This window comes from Ursus arctos, unplaced genomic scaffold (assembly GCF_023065955.2).
Source record: "Ursus arctos isolate Adak ecotype North America unplaced genomic scaffold, UrsArc2.0 scaffold_15, whole genome shotgun sequence".
Lineage (NCBI taxonomy): Eukaryota > Metazoa > Chordata > Mammalia > Carnivora > Ursidae > Ursus > Ursus arctos.
Genome location: NW_026622819.1, coordinates 58,120,025 through 58,139,312, shown reverse-complemented (window position 1 = coordinate 58,139,312; position 19,288 = coordinate 58,120,025). Strand labels below are relative to the sequence as shown.

General features: G+C 37.7%; 1 protein-coding gene across 9 annotated transcripts in view; it reads right to left on the bottom strand.

Annotated features, from left to right (window-relative positions):
- The window catches only part of RANBP17 (RAN binding protein 17), a 319,843-nt gene that overhangs the window by 107,348 nt on the left and 193,207 nt on the right, over positions 1-19,288 (bottom strand). The window lies entirely within an intron of this gene.

Genomic DNA, 19,288 nt, shown 5'->3' with positions numbered 1-19,288 from the left:
GGTAGGAGTACGTTTTTAATAAATGGAACTCATTTATTCAGAAGGTAAGTACAACATACAGTCTTCTACCACTTAATATAATTCTTGCCACACACTCTCCCCTAAATCCTCTACTCTAAAAACACAACAAATTGTAGTTACAGTGGGTATTAAGACTTTACCAGGTCCCCATCTCCACTTCTAACATCTGTATTTTATTCATACAGGTTACCTATTAATATTCCATTTGTCTCCACATTGCCTCTCTGAAACATGTCCCATTTTCTACATCCAAAGCAACTTTTGTACTTTCCTCCTAAGAGACTCTCAACTCTCTCTGGGAAGAACCACCTGACATAAAGAGTAGAGGAATAATGGCCCACGGAATGGAAAAGGGGGTGCCGATCACGTCAGCCACATTTGTACTACTCTGTCAAATCAGCTATGTTCATTATGTTCATTTTTTCATCACATTCTCAAATCTTACTCAAAAATGTTGTTCCTATAATCTGTTTTGCCTTTTAATTTCTGTCCTTTCAGGCTAGCCTAGTTAGTGAAAAGTTTAGCCTACTCCAAATGTAAGCGATCAGGGTTCACCTTCTGGTGGCCTGTTAATGCCTTTGAACTCGAATACCGGGTTTCTCTGGGTAGGCAATATCTGGGGCAACACGTTAAGTCCTGCTTCCATCTTAGACTTCCTACTGAACACTTCTCCATGCTGAAAATTAGCTAAAATGCATGTAAAACCTCAACTAAGACAATATGCAGTTATGCAGGAAGCATCTTCTTCTCTCAGTAAAACAGAAATGGGAAAGTTAATTGCTTATATATTTTGGGCAACTTCACCTTGGAGGAAACACAGAATATATATATAGTGTAATACACACGGGTTTTTTGTTTTGTTTTGTTTTTTTCACATGGGGTTTTGAGCGAGACTCTGCTACTGCTAGCCCAGCACAGTACTTGACAAATAACAGGCATTCAATAAATATTTTTATTTAATGAATTAACCCTGTAATCCTAGTTAAATTAGTTAGCCTCTCAGAGTCCCAGCTTCTTCATCTGTAAAATGGAAAGAATAATAACAATATCACAAATTAGAAATCTAGCAAAATGGTTAAGACCTAGTCTGAAGCCCAAGACTGGTTGTATTCTATCACTTACTGAGTGATTTTGATCGAGTTCTTTACCCTCTAAACCTCGGTTTTCTAAAATAAAAAATGAGGATGATAGTAGGACTAATTTATGAAATTTTTGAGAGGATTAGAGTAGTTAATTCCTGCAAAGCACTTAGAATAATCCTGGCACAGAGTAAAATTTCGGTAAGTGTTATTATTATTGTCGTAACATGCTATAGCACTGCCAGCATAGTGTCAGAAGCACTTGGAAAGTTTTTATTATACAGTAAGCACTAAATGAACACTAGCTATTAGCCCTCAGAACAGGTGGCCAGTAAACGGCCACTATTATTATGAAGTAACACCTAGTCAAACATCAGTCTGACTTAAAGATTATGAGGCATGCCCCAAGATGACAGTCCTTTTTCTTCTTGCTTTATCTGGACTAGATGCTGGAAAGTAGAAGTATGTTCTAAGTTGGTATGTGTGGAGCTTTAGTAATGGTTACAGAGTGATTAGAGGGGAGAGAGCCCTCATGAAAGGCAGCCTACCTCCTAATCTCCTCTCTTCTAGGAGGAGGAACAGAAAAGCAATGGGAGGGGAGATAGGAGGAAAACAGTGTGTTCTGTGGCAACAGGAGATGTTTTCTCTCAACGGCTCATCTGCATCACTTAAGTTCTTGATTTCAAAGCCCTCATCTTCCTTTTTTGAGTCATCACAAGTTCCTGTTTCCTATTTCCAGGGTAAGTTCTCAACTCACTGACTATTAGATGATTTATATCCTTGGGGCCAATAAATTATCGAAGTCTTCCCAATTCAGATTAGTAAATCCAACCAATTCTCCAAGTTTCTTCTAAATTAATGCACACAGAAAAAAGGTTCTGAACACCATCATTAGAGTTTTAAATTACCAAAAGAGTTTTTGTGTGGTAGGCTCAGTAGGAACAGAAAGGGGCTGCCCTTCATATATGAATATAATATTGGCCTCTGACACTAGACTATAGGGTGAGCTGTTTCTTACATAGTAGGATGGATTATATCAAATATCTAGGATCTAGAACTAGCTTAGTTCTCTTGTGACTGATGGCTAGCCAGGACGAGAATCTGTGGTTGCAGAGATAAGTTTTTTTCCTTGGAAAATAAAACAGCAAAGATGGGGATGAAACTTGTGATTCGCTTTATCAATCATCATTACACTTAAAACTGAGCATATGCCTAGACTCATGCCTAAACACATACACAGGCAATGTGATAGAGTGGAAAGCAAACTTGGGTTGAGAGTAGGATGATTTGGTCAAACCCAGGGTCTGTCACTGAACAAGTTTTTAAATCTTCCTGAAATCTTTTTCCTATTCTGTAAAATGGAGATAATCATACCCATTAAGTAAAATACTGCTGAGAAGACTCCATGAGAAAGTGTAATGAGTAACTCCACACAGTGGTTAAGCACAAAAATAGAAACCCCAATACAGGTTAGAGTAAGGGTGAAGATAGAACAACATATCCTCAACTGATATTTCCTAGGCATTTCTCATTCTACATTACCTGAAGATACAGAATTTGTAACTTAGAGCATGAACAACGTTTTAACACCCAGTGCCTAGAACTTTAGGGATTTTAGGAATGGTAGGTAGGGTTGGAGAGTATTGTGTAAGGCAGCTGTACCGGCTGGGGAGTGTGGTGTTACAGCCCATGTCTCACACATGCAAATGACCAGGGAAAAAAGGACAGTTGAGAACTTGGACCATTAAGCATGAAAACATATCTAATTAGTCAGAAAAGTGGGTAAGCGGGAGTGTGGAAGGAAGTGGTTGTGAACATTTAGAGACAGGAAAGGACAATGAGTGGTTGAAGACTAAACAGAAAGGGTTAAAACAAAAATTGAGAATTGCGAGTCTCAGCAAATGTAAAGACACCAGTGTACTAAAATGTTTTGCATATTTCAGCATCGTCTATCATTTTACTACAATTTTCCTCATCAAAAGGTGTGGGAGATTGTCCATTGAAATGCACTTCCAATTTTGTATCAGAAGTCAATCAGAAAATGTAATTCACATTGAAGAAAGTGTTTTCAAAGCCAACTTTGCTTAAACACATCTATGCAGTAAAGCAAGGGATACTGGCGCTGGGGAGCCATGCAGGCCTAGGGGAAAACAAAATCTCAATAAGTATGCCAAATGTGCTTTTATATTTCAAGATTCCTTCAACAGAGACATTATGGGGAGATAAAAATTAGGAAAACACTGAACTTAACTAATTCAAAATGTTGAAAAAATATTTTGCATTTATGTTTTATAACCAAGTGCTTTTCCCACATTTGTCCCAAGGCAGCAGATGAAGCACTATATTCACCATTGCTAATACTAGCAATTGGAACATGCTCTTTGGCAAGGCAGAAATAAGATAATTGTTCAACATAGGCTGGCTTTTCAGAAATACTGGAAGCATTGCCTGTAATTATAGACATCTGTCACTGCTAGCCACTCAGTACTAACCCTGACATCAATATACAACCATAGCACTAAACTGCCTGCAGGCATAGCAATGGAGACCAGATACGCTAGGCAGGCAATCATCTGCTTCATCCAAACTATCTGTCAAAGGTTCCCAACCACAAATAGCTCTTACATTTTGTATCCTTAGGATAATATGTTGATTTATTTTAGATTCTCTAATATTTACAGTCTAGGCCATCTACTAAAATAAAGAAACAAAACTTATGGCTAATGGAGGCAGTTACTGTTCACAGTCATCATAAAAGGTCATAGCTCAACCCTCAAATGTTAAAAATTGATGGCAGCTTTAACCATGTGCTATCATACAGATGTTTCCTTTTGTAGAGGCAATTATTTTCAATAGCAATTCAAAATGGTAAATACAATCTTTCATCAGCAAGTATGTTGCCACACTGATCTAATAGAAATGCTCATATTTTAAAGTCTTTTTTGAAAAGTAAAGATAGGTTCAATGTTGAGTATTGAAGAATCCAGATTGTCAGTCTGGGTTTAGCTATACATATAGTACCATATCTGGCAACAGTTTTTACATATACAAATGATGTGATGTCTGAAAACCAGGAAATGATACTGAAGGATAAAATACTCGGTTAATGAATGAGTCAACTGACATATCATCTTGCTAGGTGTAAAGCTTACTGAAATATACATGTGCGTGTACATTCATATTTTTAAAAGCCCAAAGACACACTGTAGCTTTACATGTTACTCTCTTTTTTTCTATTAAGCAGCCAGAGAAGCAAGCTGAAAATTATTAGACATTTAGACTAATTAGAAATAAGCACTCACAATTATCATAATGTGTTACTAAAAACACAGATATTTCTTGGTCTGATCACAACAGCCTATGCTGAAGAAAAACTATTAATTACTGACAGACAGTTAGCTTACAAGTGAGCTGCATCTTAAAAACCTCTTTTAAAATACAATTGCTAAATGCCTTACAGTGCTGTAATGTGAGACAGGTTCAAATCTTATTACTTCACTGAAATTAAAACCTAAGTTTTAATACTGTTCAAGTCGAACAATGATTCCACACTTTATTGCTTTTGAAATCCCTTGATGATCATAGGAAAAAATGCCCCCGAGAAAAAAAGACTGTTTTCGATAAACAGAAAATACAGTTTGCACTCTTAGCCTCTTTGTCATCACAAAAAAAGGATTTAATGCCAATTCTTTAAAAAAAGACTTTTTTTCCACAAAATGTGCACCTTGTGTGCCATTTGTAAAATCAGTTCACTTTCTTTTATTTATTACTGCAGCGCGGCAAGGCAATAAAGAAGCTACCGATAGCTAATAAATTACATGCCTTTTAAAACAATTCTCTTGCTACAGAAACATGTAACTACAAAGGTTTACATTTACATGGTACATCACATGAAATGTCTATATTTGTGTCCTATTAACCATTTTGGCAAATTGTGGACTTCTACCAAATAGCCGATAGAAAAAAAGACAAAGTGAATCACACATGTCGAGGTGATATAAAATAAAAAGCCTTTCTAGTAAACTACTCTTAGACTATTTGCTCTTTCTAAAAATCCTCCAAAATTTACTGAAACCCATGTTTTGATAAATCATTTTATGCATCAAAAAGGTACTCAAAGATGTTCTAATCAGGGTTAATTTAAACTTTACTCAGTGAATACTGAGACCTAAGTAATTTTTCCCCCTAATTTATGTTCCTAGTATCATGCAGTCTTTTAAAAATCATAGCTCCTAGCAGTTACCTAGAATAAATTATAAAAAGCAGGATCATTGTTAGAATAAATTATAAAAAGCAAGACCATTGGATATAAGGCAAAAATGCTTCAAATCTGTTCCTTAACACATTTTGTATATTTTAAAAGATACAGAAACTTGGTTATTTATTTATTTAATAAAACGTCATATTACACATGTCTTGCTTAGTTATAACAACCTTTCTTTTAAAATGTTATCTTCACATATCAAAAGGACTGTCTAAAAATCTTACTTTAGGAAAGTAAGCTGTTTATTTTGCCTTTCTCACTTATCTATATGTACAAATGAATCCTGAAATAGCTGTACTCCAATTCCAGGATTAAATTGTTAAATTAATCAGGGTATCTGCTTAATGCTCTCATCCTCTACTCTCATGATGAGCACGTATTTATGAGGTAGTGTATTGTCTTTTATTATTAATTTCCTCCATTTCCTGTAATAGCTATCATTGCTGTGGCTTTTTTTGGTTTCATACCTACAAATTTCAACTTTGTTCAATTATGCATGATGAACAATGCTTCAATTTTCAAAGCACAAACAACTTTGTTCCTTTTCATATTTATTTCAAGATGACAGTCTACTGTACAAATGAATAAAAATTCTATATTCTATAGCACCCATTTCTCCATTCAGACCTACTTTTCCCTACTTTCTCTGGAAATCAGCTTGATTATGATGATAAACAATTAGGAATTTGTGGGAGATAACCTTTTCTGAAGAGTTCAATGAAATATTTTTTTTTCATCACAGATATTTTAAAAGGGAGTCATTACCATCATAATGATATTCTATAAACCATATATCTATATATGCAGAGAATCCTAGTACATTGCCTAATTTATCTTTTGCTTCTTTTTCATAGTGAATGCTCATGTTTATTGAAATCATGACCTTTCCCCATATTGTAGATGATTTAAAATGGTAAAATTCTCAATAAGCAACCAAGAAAAACAGGTGACAAAATATCTTTCTCTATGGCCCCTGTCTTTCCCTCATCTCATTAACAAAATTTTATTTTAAATATTTAATTACTTGGATTATCTTCCTTTTGGCCTAGAAAGGGCTCATTCATTATATTGTCTTTCTCGGATCACTAAGAATGTGCATTCAAAGGACAGGTATCATGAACCCCATTTTTTTAGATGGGGAAAATCAAATAGTGGTTAGGAGTTTGCTCCAGATTACACAGTAGGGGCACCTGGGTAGCACAGTTGTTAAGTGTCTGCCTTCGGCTCAGGGCGTGATCCCGGCGTTATGGGATCGAGCCCCACATCAGGCTCCTTCGCTAGGAGCCTGCTTCTTCCTCTCCCACTCCCCCTGCTTGTGTTCCCTATCTGGCTGGCTGTCTCTCTGTCAAATAAATAAGTAAAATCTTTAAAAAAAAAAAAAAAGATTACACAGTAAAATGACCTCTTTTACAATTTCCTATTCACAGGTCTCACTGTTTCACAACACTGCTTCCTAGCTACTAGGAAAAACATGTATTCACCAACATTTATTCTGGTAAATCCGAATTAAACTTTCTATTGGGCACTATTTCATTCAATGCATGTAAGAGAACCCTGACTTCTTTCTGGCATCAATATGACAGAGAGGAACCAGTGGGTGGTTTCTTGGTGCCAAATGAGAGGGGTAGAGGAATTCATTTCTTCTACTAATTACCTTAGAAGCATGGAACATTTATTTTGACCTCAACCTCCCTAATCTGGTAAACAATCTGAAGGGTATTGATATTTACATTTCTTGGTCTCATTTTGCAATCGTAAGTGGGAAAGTGGAAAACATAAAGCTGGACTTTTCTGGCCTCTTTTTGCACCGATATGCAACTCCTAGTTGTATTTTACTTATCTGTTTATGTAATACACAGAACGGAATGATACTAAAAGTGAACCCTGAGTATCACCTAGAAATCCTTTCAGGACTTGCCCAAGATTACATGAGGTGACTTCCTTTATGTTCACCGTGTTTCTGCATATCAATCATGGGCCTCATCATATTGAACAATGATTGCTTGTCAGCTTTGTCTGTGTTCTCGACCAGCCTGTAATGGCAGGACTACCTCTTTAGTCGTACTGTGTCCCAAAGTGTAGCACATAGTAGGCAATTACATGTACAGGTGACCCTTCGACAACAAAGGTTTGAACTGCACAGGTCCACTTACAAGCAGATTTTTTTAAAGTATGGTACTACAAAGGTATTTTCTCTTAATTATGATTTTCTTAAGAACATTTTCTTTTCTCTAGCTTACTTTATTGTAAGAATACAGTATATAATACATATAACATTCAAAATCTGTTAATCCATTGCTTATGTTATTGGTAAGGCTTCTGGTCAAAAGTAGGTTATTAGTAGTAAAATTTGGGGGGAGTCAAAAGTTACAACTGGATTTTTGACTGTGCAAGGAGGTTGGCACCCCTAATCCCCATGTTGTTCAACAGTCAATAGTATTTGGAAATTCCATGTGTTTTTTTCCAACAACACCAAACAATTCTCCATTCCTCCGTGAAGACTGATTGGATATCCCCAAAATTTAACTCAATTCTGACACTATCTATGTTGAGATAGTGTCAGATCTCATGGGTTAAGGGCTCAGTCCCACAAGACTGCCCCCAATTCAGGCGCCAACTGAAAGTCCAGTTTGTCACCTGTGCTTCTGAGTAGCTACAGATGGAAGGTTCCAATGACCCCCTCCTTGGGTTTGATTATTTTGCTAGAGGAGTTCACAGAACTCAGAGAAACATTTTACTTACTAGATTATTGGTTTTTTATAAAAGGACGTACATCAGGAACGTCCAGATGGAAGAGATGCTTAGGGCAAGGTTTGTGGGAAGGGGTGTGGAGTTTCCATGTTCTTTGAGTCACTCTCCTCAAATCTCTATGTGTTCACCAACCCAGAAGCTTTTCTTTTTTTTAATTTAAATTCTAGTTAGTTGACAAACAGTTCAATATTGATTTCAGGAGTAGAGTTCAGTGGTTCATCATTTACATACAACACCCAGGGCTCATCGTAACAAGTGCCCACCTTAATGCACATCAGCCATTTAGCCCATCCCCCACCCACCTCCCTCCATCAACCCTCAGGTTATTGTCTATAGTTAAGAGTCTTTCATGATTTGTTTCCCTCTTTCTCTCAATGCAGAAGCTTTCTGAAACCCATCCTTTTGGCTTTTTATGGAGGTTTCCTTACCTAGGCATGACTAAGTCATTGGCCCTTGGTGACTGAACTCAAACTCCAGTCTTTCTCCCTTCCCCAGAAATCAGGAAGTGGAACTGAAAGTACCAACCCTCTGATCACATGGTTGATTCCCCCTGGCAAGCAGCCCCCATCCTTAGATGCTTTCCAAAAGTCACCTCATTAACAGAAATGCATATGTAGGAGAAGGGTCTGTTAGGAATATCAAGATACCTTTATCGGCACTTATCACTTAGGAAATTTCAAGGGTTTTAGGAGCTCTATGCCAGAAAGGGAGACAAAGAGCAAACATATATTTCTTATTATAAATCACATTATCGTAGTAATTATAAGTACCTGATTAATGAATGAAAGAATAAAAGAGTGGCACTGATTCAGCACAAAATAACATTGTTACAGCTACTATAAAAATCCTTTTCTGATTTACAAACCTTAAAAACTGAACATTGCCTGGTTTCAGTCCACTCTCTCCTAAATAAAATACTGCTCTATTTAACAACATCTACCTCAGAAAAATGACTAGGATTAGAATAAAATTTCTCTGCTTTTGTTGCCATCACATTTGACCATCTCACCTTATCTAACCGATAGACAATCAATAAATAAGAAAATAATTGATGACCTAGCATTGTCTTAGCTGTATTGACAAATATAAGATATATATAGGACATTGCCTGTGTCTTCAAGAATCTCAAACACAGAGCAGAAAACAAAGGAGCAAGACTGGGAGTTACAGTTCATCATTTAATAGATTTAGAGTTAATCAGACCTAAAGGTCAAATCTTGTACATGCCACTTCCTACCACTGTATTCTTAGTCAAGTTACTTTGTAGTAGAACTATGGTTAAGAATACCTTCATCACAGGATTATTCTGAGGCTTACAAGATGTAATGCACGTAAAAGCTTATCATCATAGTGTCTGGCATATAATAAACAGTAAATGACGATTAGTATTGTCATCATTATTTAACTGAGTTTTAATGAATATGACCCAGGTACTAAGAACTGTAAGAATGATACTTGAATAGAACATTTAAGAATGGGGATGGGGAGGGAAAGAGATGGGGGTGGGAAGAAGGAAAAAGAGAACAACACAATTGAAGATAAAGATGGTGAGAGTCAGTCTGATAGAGGGGAGCTACTAGAACTAAAATTGGCTGGTAGGTGGAGCTAGATTATGGAGGACCTTAGAAGCCAAGGATTGCTGGCTTGACGTAGGGAACAGGTAAGTCTATGAGTAGGAAGAGCCCTATGATAAAAGTGGTGTTTAAGATTTGTCCATCTACAGTATGTATGATGGATTGCAGCCAGAGAGGTCAAGATTGTACCCTTCTTGGACACTTTATTGTCTCTAATGCCATGTGCTCCCTCTCCTTGATATTCCAACCTTAATGGGTATACTACTCTTTGGTTTCTCATCTTTCTAATTCTTTATTTTTGGTTAGAAATTTCTTTTCGGGGCGCCTGGGTGGCACAGTGGTTAAGCGTCTGCCTTCAGCTCAGGGCGTGATCCCGGCGTTGTGGGATCGAGCCCCACATCAGGCTCCTCCGCTATGAGCCTGCTTCTTCCTCTCCCACTCCCCCTGCTTGTGTTCCCTCTCTCGCTGGCTGTCTCTATCTCTGTCGAATAAATAAATAAATAATCTTTAAAAAAAAAAAAAGAAAGAAATTTCTTTTCTCCACATCCTTGAACTGAGAGTGCTCTCCCTCCACCTTCAAACACCCAGTTCCTTGGGGGAGGCTCATCTGCTTATATAAGATTTCAATTAAATATGTACCAAAATAACTCTAAATCCATAGCTCCGAAAGTAAGTATTGACTGTGGAAATGAAATCCCTCTCTGCCTCAGCTGTGTTATTGAAGAAAAGTAAAAGGGTTGGGAATTGCAAAGAAATGCCAAGGTGGCAAAATTATGACAATTTGGCTCTATTTTGAGGTCTGAGGTGGGCCAGGAACTTGAAAGAGATTACTACTGCCTATATTGATTATATAATAATACAACCTATCAGCTCAAAGCTCATTTGGTTCCTTATTGCTTCTGATTACAATTCCAATGACCTACCTCCAACTACGGACAGTAACTCAAAAAGCTGGAGATGTACCCAGATATTTCTGCCTTTCCTTAATAACTAGTTCACCATCCTTCATTCATGGACTTTCAATCAATGTATTTTCAGTTTGTGGCACTGCTTGGAAAAACAAGTTCTATAAATTTTATTATCCATCATAGAAAGTAAAACATCCTCTTATTTTCCCTGAACTTAATGTAGAGCTAAGGGGATTCTTTAATTTAAATATCTTAAGAAATTTTCAAGTCCTACCAAAATACTGATTTAAAAAAACAAAAACCCGATTTTCCCTCTTAACTGTTTAACTTTCTACACTGAAGATGCCTAGGACTTTCATACTTTTGATTTTATAGTGTATATGTGAGTTGTGCTGCAAAAAGTGAAATATAGATTATAACTATTAAAATTGTGCTTTTAAATCATTTGAACCATTGGGGTGCCTGGGTGGCTTAGTTGGTTAAACGGCTCACTCTTTTTTTTTTTTTAATGTTTTTTAATTATATTATGTTAGTCACCATACAGTACATCCCTGGTTTTTGATGTAAAGTTCAATGATTCATTACTTGCGTATAACACCCAGTGCACCATGCAATACGTGCTCTTCTTACTACCCAACACCAGCCTATCCCATTCCCCCACGCCCCTCCCCTCTGAAGCCCTCAGTTTGTTTCCCAGAGTCCATAGTCTGTCATGCTTCATTCCCCCTTCTGATTACCCCCCCTTTCTTTATCCCTTTCTTCCCCTACTGATCTTCCTAGTTCTTATGTTCCATAGATGAGAGAAATCATATGATAATTGTCTTTCTCTGCTTGACTTATTTCACTTAGCATTATCTCCTCCAGTGCCGTCCATGTTGCAGCAAATGTTGAGAAATCGTTCTTTTTGATAGCTGAGTAATATTCCATTTTATATATGGACCACAGCTTCTTAATCCACTCATCTGTTGAAGGGCATTTTGGCTCCTTCCACGATTTAACTATTGTGGACAATGCTCCTATGAACACTGGGGTGCATATGGCCCTTCTCTTCACTACGTCTGTATCTTTGGGGTAAATACCCAGTAGTGCAATGGCTGGATCATAGGATATCTCAATTTTTAACTTTTTAAGGGACCTCCACACTGTTTTCCAGAGTGGTTGTACCAACTTGCATTCCCACCAACAATGTAGGAGGGATCCCCTTTCTCCACATCCTCTCCAGCAATTGTTGTTTCTTGCCTTGTCAATTTTTGCCATTCTAACTGGCGTAAGGTGGTATCTTAGTGTGGTTTTGATTTGAATTTCCCTGATGGCTAATGATTTTGAACATTTTTTCATGTGTCTGTTAGCCATTTGTATGTCTTCATTGGAAAAGTGTCTCTTCATATCTTCTGCCCATTTTATGATTTGTTTATTTGTTTCTTGCGTATTGAGTTTGAGAAGTTCTTTGATCTTGGATACCAGTCTTTTATCTGTAGCATCATTTGCAAATATATTCTCCCATTCCGTGGGCTGCCTCTTAGTTTTTTTGACTGTTTCCTTGGCTGTGCAGAAGCTTTTTATCTTGATGAAGTTCCACAAGTTCATTTTATCTTTTGTTTCTCTTGCCTTTGGAGATGTGTCATGAAAAAGCTTGCTTTGGCCAATGTCGTAGAGGTTGCTGCCTATGCTCTCCTCTAGGATTTTGATGGATTCCTGTCTCACATCGAGGTCTTTCATCCATTTGGAGTTTACCTTTGTGTATGGTGTGAGAGAGTGGTCAAGTTTCATTCTTTTGCATGTAGCTGTCCAATTTTCCCAGCACCATTTATTGAAGAGACTGTCTTTTTTCCACCGGATGTTTTTTCCTGCTTTATCAAAGATCAGTTGCCCAAAGAGCCGAGGGTCCATTTCTGGGTTCTCTATTCTGTTCCATTGGTCTATGTGTCTGTTTTTGTGTAAAGGGCTCACTCTTGATTTCAGCTCAGATCATGTTCTAAGGGTCCTGGGATCGAGCCCATGTTGGAGTCTGTGCTCAGTGGGGGTCTGCTTCAGGATTCTCTTTCTCCCTCTGCCCCTACCCCCGCATGCATGCGTGCGCACGCACGGCACGCGCTGTCTAAAATAAATAAATAAATCTTAAAAAAACCAAAATCAATCATTTGAACCACTGAATCTTTGGCGTCTGTTTTCCACAGACCACATTTTGGGGAAGTAACAAAGGTCCAAAAACATGTAACAGTATAAGCTATTTAATTCTGACTACAATCTTGAAAGGCTACTAGAAGTCTTAATGTTGACAGACAAAACATTGGCGGAAAAAACAAATTAGCTAGTGTAAATTATTACAAACAGGCCACAGTTGTTTCTCTTCTTTCTTTTTAAGTAAAAGCATTTTTAAAATCCTTGGAAAAAGCAGAAGCAGAGGACCAAGTGCCAACAGTATTTCTCAATGACTAGAGAAGAAAATAAAATGCCTATATATGATCAAAGGCTAGAAAGAGTCAGGAACTTCACAAACCAAATGAAGTGTGCTCACCTGCAATTAAATAAAATGTACCATCCCCAATTCTTTATCCAGAAACCTACCACATGCCAAATCATCTCCTTAATAAGACATTTTTGAAAAGCAGTGTAGAAGAGTGCAAATCCCCAGTCTCAAGTGTGACCCGAACAATTTTCTCCACTTCTCTGAGAATCAATTTCTTCATCTACAAAATGAAGATACTACCTACTTTGTAACGTTGTAGAGAGGACTAGCAGTAACTTGGACATAACGCCTAGCACAGTATCTGGTGCACAATAGGTACTTTATAAATACTATTTTTATTGAGAACATCATTTCCATATCTAGAAAATAACTAAGCTTATAAAGAATTAGGAATTTTCATTAAATTGCGCAATGCTTTCCTTTTTTCTTTTTTAAGCAAGTAGGGATAAGTAAACCATCATTTATATTCAATCACTATGCATCTGTTGTTAATGTATTCACCATGGCCAAGTATCTATTTAAATTTAAATTTTGATGTCTGAGAGTAAGTAATTGGAAAGGGAGAAAAACATTTTCATTACATAACGTATAACATACTGCACCTAAATTAAAAAGTAACTATTCTCTTGAGCATTAAATGGGAATATGATAAAAGCACCAGGTTTTTAAAGAGTGGTAAGGATTTCTGGCTTACTGTGAAAAATTCCCCATCACTTTTAAAGCTTTTTTAAAAACTCCAAAATGGCTGACAGTAGGTAAAGAGAATATAAAAGCAGATGGTTCGGACAGCCTGAATACAAAAAAGCAGGTCTTAGCAAAACAGAAGCATTTGCCAGTTTGCCAACGCTGCTGGTTCCTGCTTCCACATCCCGCTTGCGTCCCCCCCACATCTGCTCACTGGTGCTCATGTGATACATTCAATGGACGCAGAGGAGGAAGAGTAACAACCTGCAAATCAAGAGCCTACTGAGATCTGGTATTTAAAAATGGAGCTCCCTTTTCTTTGCGGGTTTTTCCTCACAATTTTAATCTTAGAGAGGTGGAAGAATTCTGTTTCTTCAAAATTAAGACACGGTCCTTAGATTTAAGATAATTATTTTAACTATAACACAATAAAGGGATATTAATGCCTCGCTTATGGAATACATTAATAGAGATGGATGAAAAATAACTGAGATCTTTTTTTTTTTTAAAGATTTTATTTATTTATTTGACAGAGATAGAGCCAGCCAGCGAGAGAGGGAACACAAGCAGGGGTAGTGGGAGAGGAAAAAGCAGGCTCACAGCAGAGGAGCCTGATGTGGGGCTCGATCCCATAACGCCGGCATCACACCCTGAGCCGAAGGCAGATGCTTAACCGCTGTGCCACCCAGGCGCCCCAAAATAACTGAGATCTTAAACCATGTTTGCAGATTATATCTTCTGCTTCTACTTCTATTGTATGACCAAGTACAATAAAAGAAGAAATTGCTATAAATAAGCTTCTAGAAACAGAAAGCAGTCACAGCATCTTAACCAACCTACACATTATTTATCACAAAATATCAGACTTTTTTTTTGTTTTGCCATTGAACAAACTAAGTTAGGAACTTCAAAGGAGAATTTAATGAAGAAGGCTGAAAATACAGTAGGTTAAAAGAATAAAATTAACAGTCACATGGTGGGAAGACATAGATAGGAAACAGAGTTCTTCTCTTTCAGATTCCTTTACTGGAGTGAAATGGGATCTTGGAAAATCCCATAATGGACACTTGTGAAAAATGAGCATAACTCGGACATCAATAAAAAGGAGTGCTGTAAAAGATCCAGAATATCACCAAAAGGGGTTAGGGATGCCGAGAGTGGATGTTGGTAGATATCAAGCTAGGAAAGAGACCTTGTGGAGGAAGTGAGGTGATTTTATGAAATTGTTAACGGCAGTATGACAAGCGAGATGGTTCATACACGCTAACTGCAGAACCCATGATCAGGTTTACTTTGCTAACACTCAGCCTCTTAGTTGCCCCTCTAGCTTTTTACCCTACCACTGGGGGGACTGGACTTACAGGGACAGGGATGATGAAAATGATGAGGTAGATAATATAAGCAGCTATCAATTACTGGGTGTTTATTATGTGCTAGGTATTATACTAGGTACTATATATGCCTTATCTCAATCAATATGACAACTCTATGAAACAGGTGGGCATTAGTATCAGAATTCTACCACTAAAAAAACTGAGGCTCATAGAAGTTATGTGATATGTCTTTTGAGCCGCATAGTTTGTATTGACAGAGTTGGGATTTGAACCCAATTAAGAATACTGCCAAAGACCACACTCTTAACCAACAGCCTTTCATATGTGATCATGAAATGCCCTAAAAAATATAACAGTTACATCAATTCCAAGTAGGATTAAACCATAAAACTTTTTACAAAGCACATGAAATAGCCTCAGTCATGGGTTCATAATCATTTATATTATCAAAAAATCACATTCTTTAAATGGGTTTTTCCATATAACAATGAAGTTTCATTAATTAGATAAAGTAGTTTATTATCTGATATTGAATTTTTTTTTACTTTTCTTTAGTTGCTCAGAAAAGTGCATGATAAATTCACTTGTTCTTCCATTTTTTCACAGACATTAACACACAGTAATTGCAAATATTTACTGAAGTATGTATGTCAGCCATCATGCTAAATCAGGGTTTCTCAACCTGAGTGCTACTGACATTTTGGGTTGGGTAATTTTTTGTTGTGGGGGACTGTCCTGGGCATTGTAACATGTTTAGCAGCATCCCTGGCTTCTATCTACCAGATGCCAGTAGTACCCCTCCCCCAAATTGTGACAACCACAAATGTCTTTAAATATCATCAAATGTTCTCTGGGAGGTAAAAATCACCCCTGGAAAGAACCACTGTGTTAAGCACTTTATACATATTTACTCATTTAATGCTCACATCTACCATGAGGTAGATGCTGTTACTATTCTAGCTTTACAATGAAGAAATTGAGATGGAGCAATTAGGTGTATTCTCAGAGGCAAGAGAACAAATACTTGGTAGAGTTAGGGTTTAAATTTGAGCAATTTGACTTCAGAATGTAGACTCTTACCCAGTATACTACACTGCTTCTCTAACAAAATAAATTAAGTTTCCCACCCCTGAAGGATTGTGAAGGATATATATATATATATCTGCTGGTTTAACGTACTACTACTACCTGGGGGAAGTTTTAAAAAGGAATATAAAGCAAGGCTCACACTGCTCTAATTTCCTCAACTTGTTCCTCTTATGTTAAGGTGGCATGATATAGAAATTCTTAACTTTTGGGGGGTCACGAAGTCCTTTGTGAATCTATTAAAGATACTGACCATCTCTCAGAAAAATGTCCACGTACAACACTTTGTGTGTTTGCACTTTCCCTACGGGATTGCTGGGAGGCTTCAATTGGTTTTATGTGGTGAGCACCGCACTGGGCACTGGTACCTGCAAGCTACACAACAGCTTTCTGAAAATTCTATCGTCTTGTTCTGCTCTTTCTACAAAAGAAAGCCTCATCCACTCCCCAGTAAGCTCTAGATTTTTACTGCTCATCATCTATGTTTCCCTTCCACTCTGCCCACACATGTCACACACACTTGGTCTTTAGCCTTTCCAGGTGCTCACTTCACCCCAGTGCCCAAGATGAAAGGAAATCTCCTTGGATGTGTTTCCTTACTGATGTTAATGGTCGAAATCTCATGAGCTTGTTACAAGGGACAGAGAAAATTAATGTGAAATGTTTGGGATTGCATATTACAGGTGATTAATAAATGTTGATTCTTCCTCCTGGGAAGAATATTAGACACAATATGGGATTTCTCCTGAAACGCTGTCCTTCGAGCACCTAAAAACCCACCTTCATAATTAAAGTAATGCTTATCCCTGCCTTTTTTTGTGGGGGAGGTTAGTATTTAAAGGAGAGGTAAAGCATTACACAACCTCATGGAAACACTATTTCTAGGGAATAAAGTATAGAGCCCACCATGTGACTTTCAAGAGAATAAACATGACATGTACTTTGGGCCTGTTCCCCCTTTATAGTTTTATTACTGTCATGGGCAATGTTTGGCGTGAGACTTCCTGAAGCTGTGTAATTGGGCCTTGCTTGTTATTTTACCCATCCTTTCTCTATAACTCTGATAAAAAGCCATCTTTTTATTTTTGCTAGTATCAAAACATTTAGAAATCCCCAAAAAGCTGTGGAGAGTTTAGAGGACCAGGGAACACAGGGATTGCGAACACAAGTAAGGGCAAGTCAACTCTGGGAGCTCTGAGTATAAGAATTGTCCCTAGGAATTCATGTCAAAGAAAAGTTTCTGCTCCTCTTCCGTGTTTTATTAAAGACAAAGGACTCTTGCTTAGCACAGGGTAAAAGAGAGATTTTTATTTTTATGATTTTTAAAGATTTATTTATTTATTTGAGAGAATCTCAAGCAGAACCCCGCTGAGAGAGAGCCCTACACGGGGCTCAATCTCACGACCCAAGCGATGAGGACCTGAGCCGAAATCACTAGTCAGACGCTTAACTGAATGAGCTGCCCAGGCGCCCTGAGATTTTTAAGACATAGGTGGTCAAAGAGATAAATACAGGCTTACAGACAGAGGATGGTAAGATGATAGCTTACCACCAGAATGTTGGTTGAGTCCAGAGTATAATGCCAAGAAAAATGGCCCCCGAAGACAAACCGTTTGGGGCTTCTGATGAAAAAGAAAGCTTTACGTTTCCTAAGAGCCATTGCTAAGGTAACTAACTAAAATAATTCAAACTAAGAAATCTGTGTTGACTTTTCTTTACACATAGAAACCCTGGTATTTAATGTCTAGCCTTCATAGTATATGCTAAAGCGTCTCTTGATAAAACAATAGCCCTTTCGATTTAATATCATGCAAGTAGCACACAAATCATTTAATACTGCATTTAGTCACAAAAAAGCCAAGTGAAACATAAAATGCTCTCCCAGTAGGCCGCTTCTCCATACATCTTTACGCCTGGAGCCAAAATCTATCACAAGCAAGAACACTCAAGAGAAATAATAATATAAAAATCATGTGTCCTTCCCATTCTCAGTTCCCTAGAACCAATGCAGAGCACTCCATGGTCTGTGACATCCAAAGATGATGATGACAAAGGAAACTACAAATTATCCTGTCTCACAGTAAGTCATAATGTCATTTCAAGTGAAGCAAAACACGAAAAGGGATTTCACAGAGAGTCAAACACTCAGTTTTAAAAGGTCCTCCAAATCTGATCTACGCTGTGTTGTGGCAGGCAGATACTCTAAAGGACAAAACACCTTTAACAAAACATGTAACAGACACTTGTTGCCATCGGGGAAGAAGCTGGGGCACCACTGGCAGATACTAGTGACACCAGTAAGTGAAAGAGGCTGAGATGGCTCAAGGGCAACATATAGTTTGTATTTTTTCCCCTCCAGGATGAAGACACTGCCACCAGAATAACTCTTCTGAAATACATAAGGTATCGGTAACTCCTCTTATCTAGTTAAATGTCTTCAATGGCACCCTATCTCCTACAGGATAAAAATGTCTTTCCCTACCCGGCTGTGGAGCACTCCTCTTAATCTGGCTCTTTCCCAACTGCAAGGAATAACCTTTCCTTTAACTTCCACTCTATTGCCCAGGGTTGTACCCACCAAACCTTCTGACACAGGCTGTCGGGCTGATCATGTCATGCTGTCACACCTTCATGGCTTGTATTCTCTGTTGCCTTAGCTGGGAACAGTCACCCTCCCCTTTCAACCTGGCAAAATCATCTCCATCGTTACGACTTAGTTCAAATGTAATGCCTCATGGGATACTTCTCTTGACTTATAAAACTTCCTTTATCATGCTGACCTGTCAATTATTTGTTTATCCATCTGTCTCTTCCACTAGTTTGTGAGCTCTAAGCAGAGTAACCAGGACACAGCAGATACACAATAAAAAAAAATTTTTTTAAAGGAATGAATAAACTATTGCATTGAAAATCCTAGTCCAGCAACTGAGATTACTTTAGAAAGGTAATTTGTTTCTCCGGGCCTTAAATTGCCATCTGTAAAATCAGGAAATGGTGAAAGAATGTTTTAAAGATGTGAAACCATTTTTTCAAATAAGAGTTAACCTGGAAGCTTACTATGAGAGACAGATTAAGGTAAAGTGCTCTGGTTCATGGAAGGGGAAGATGACCTGCCAA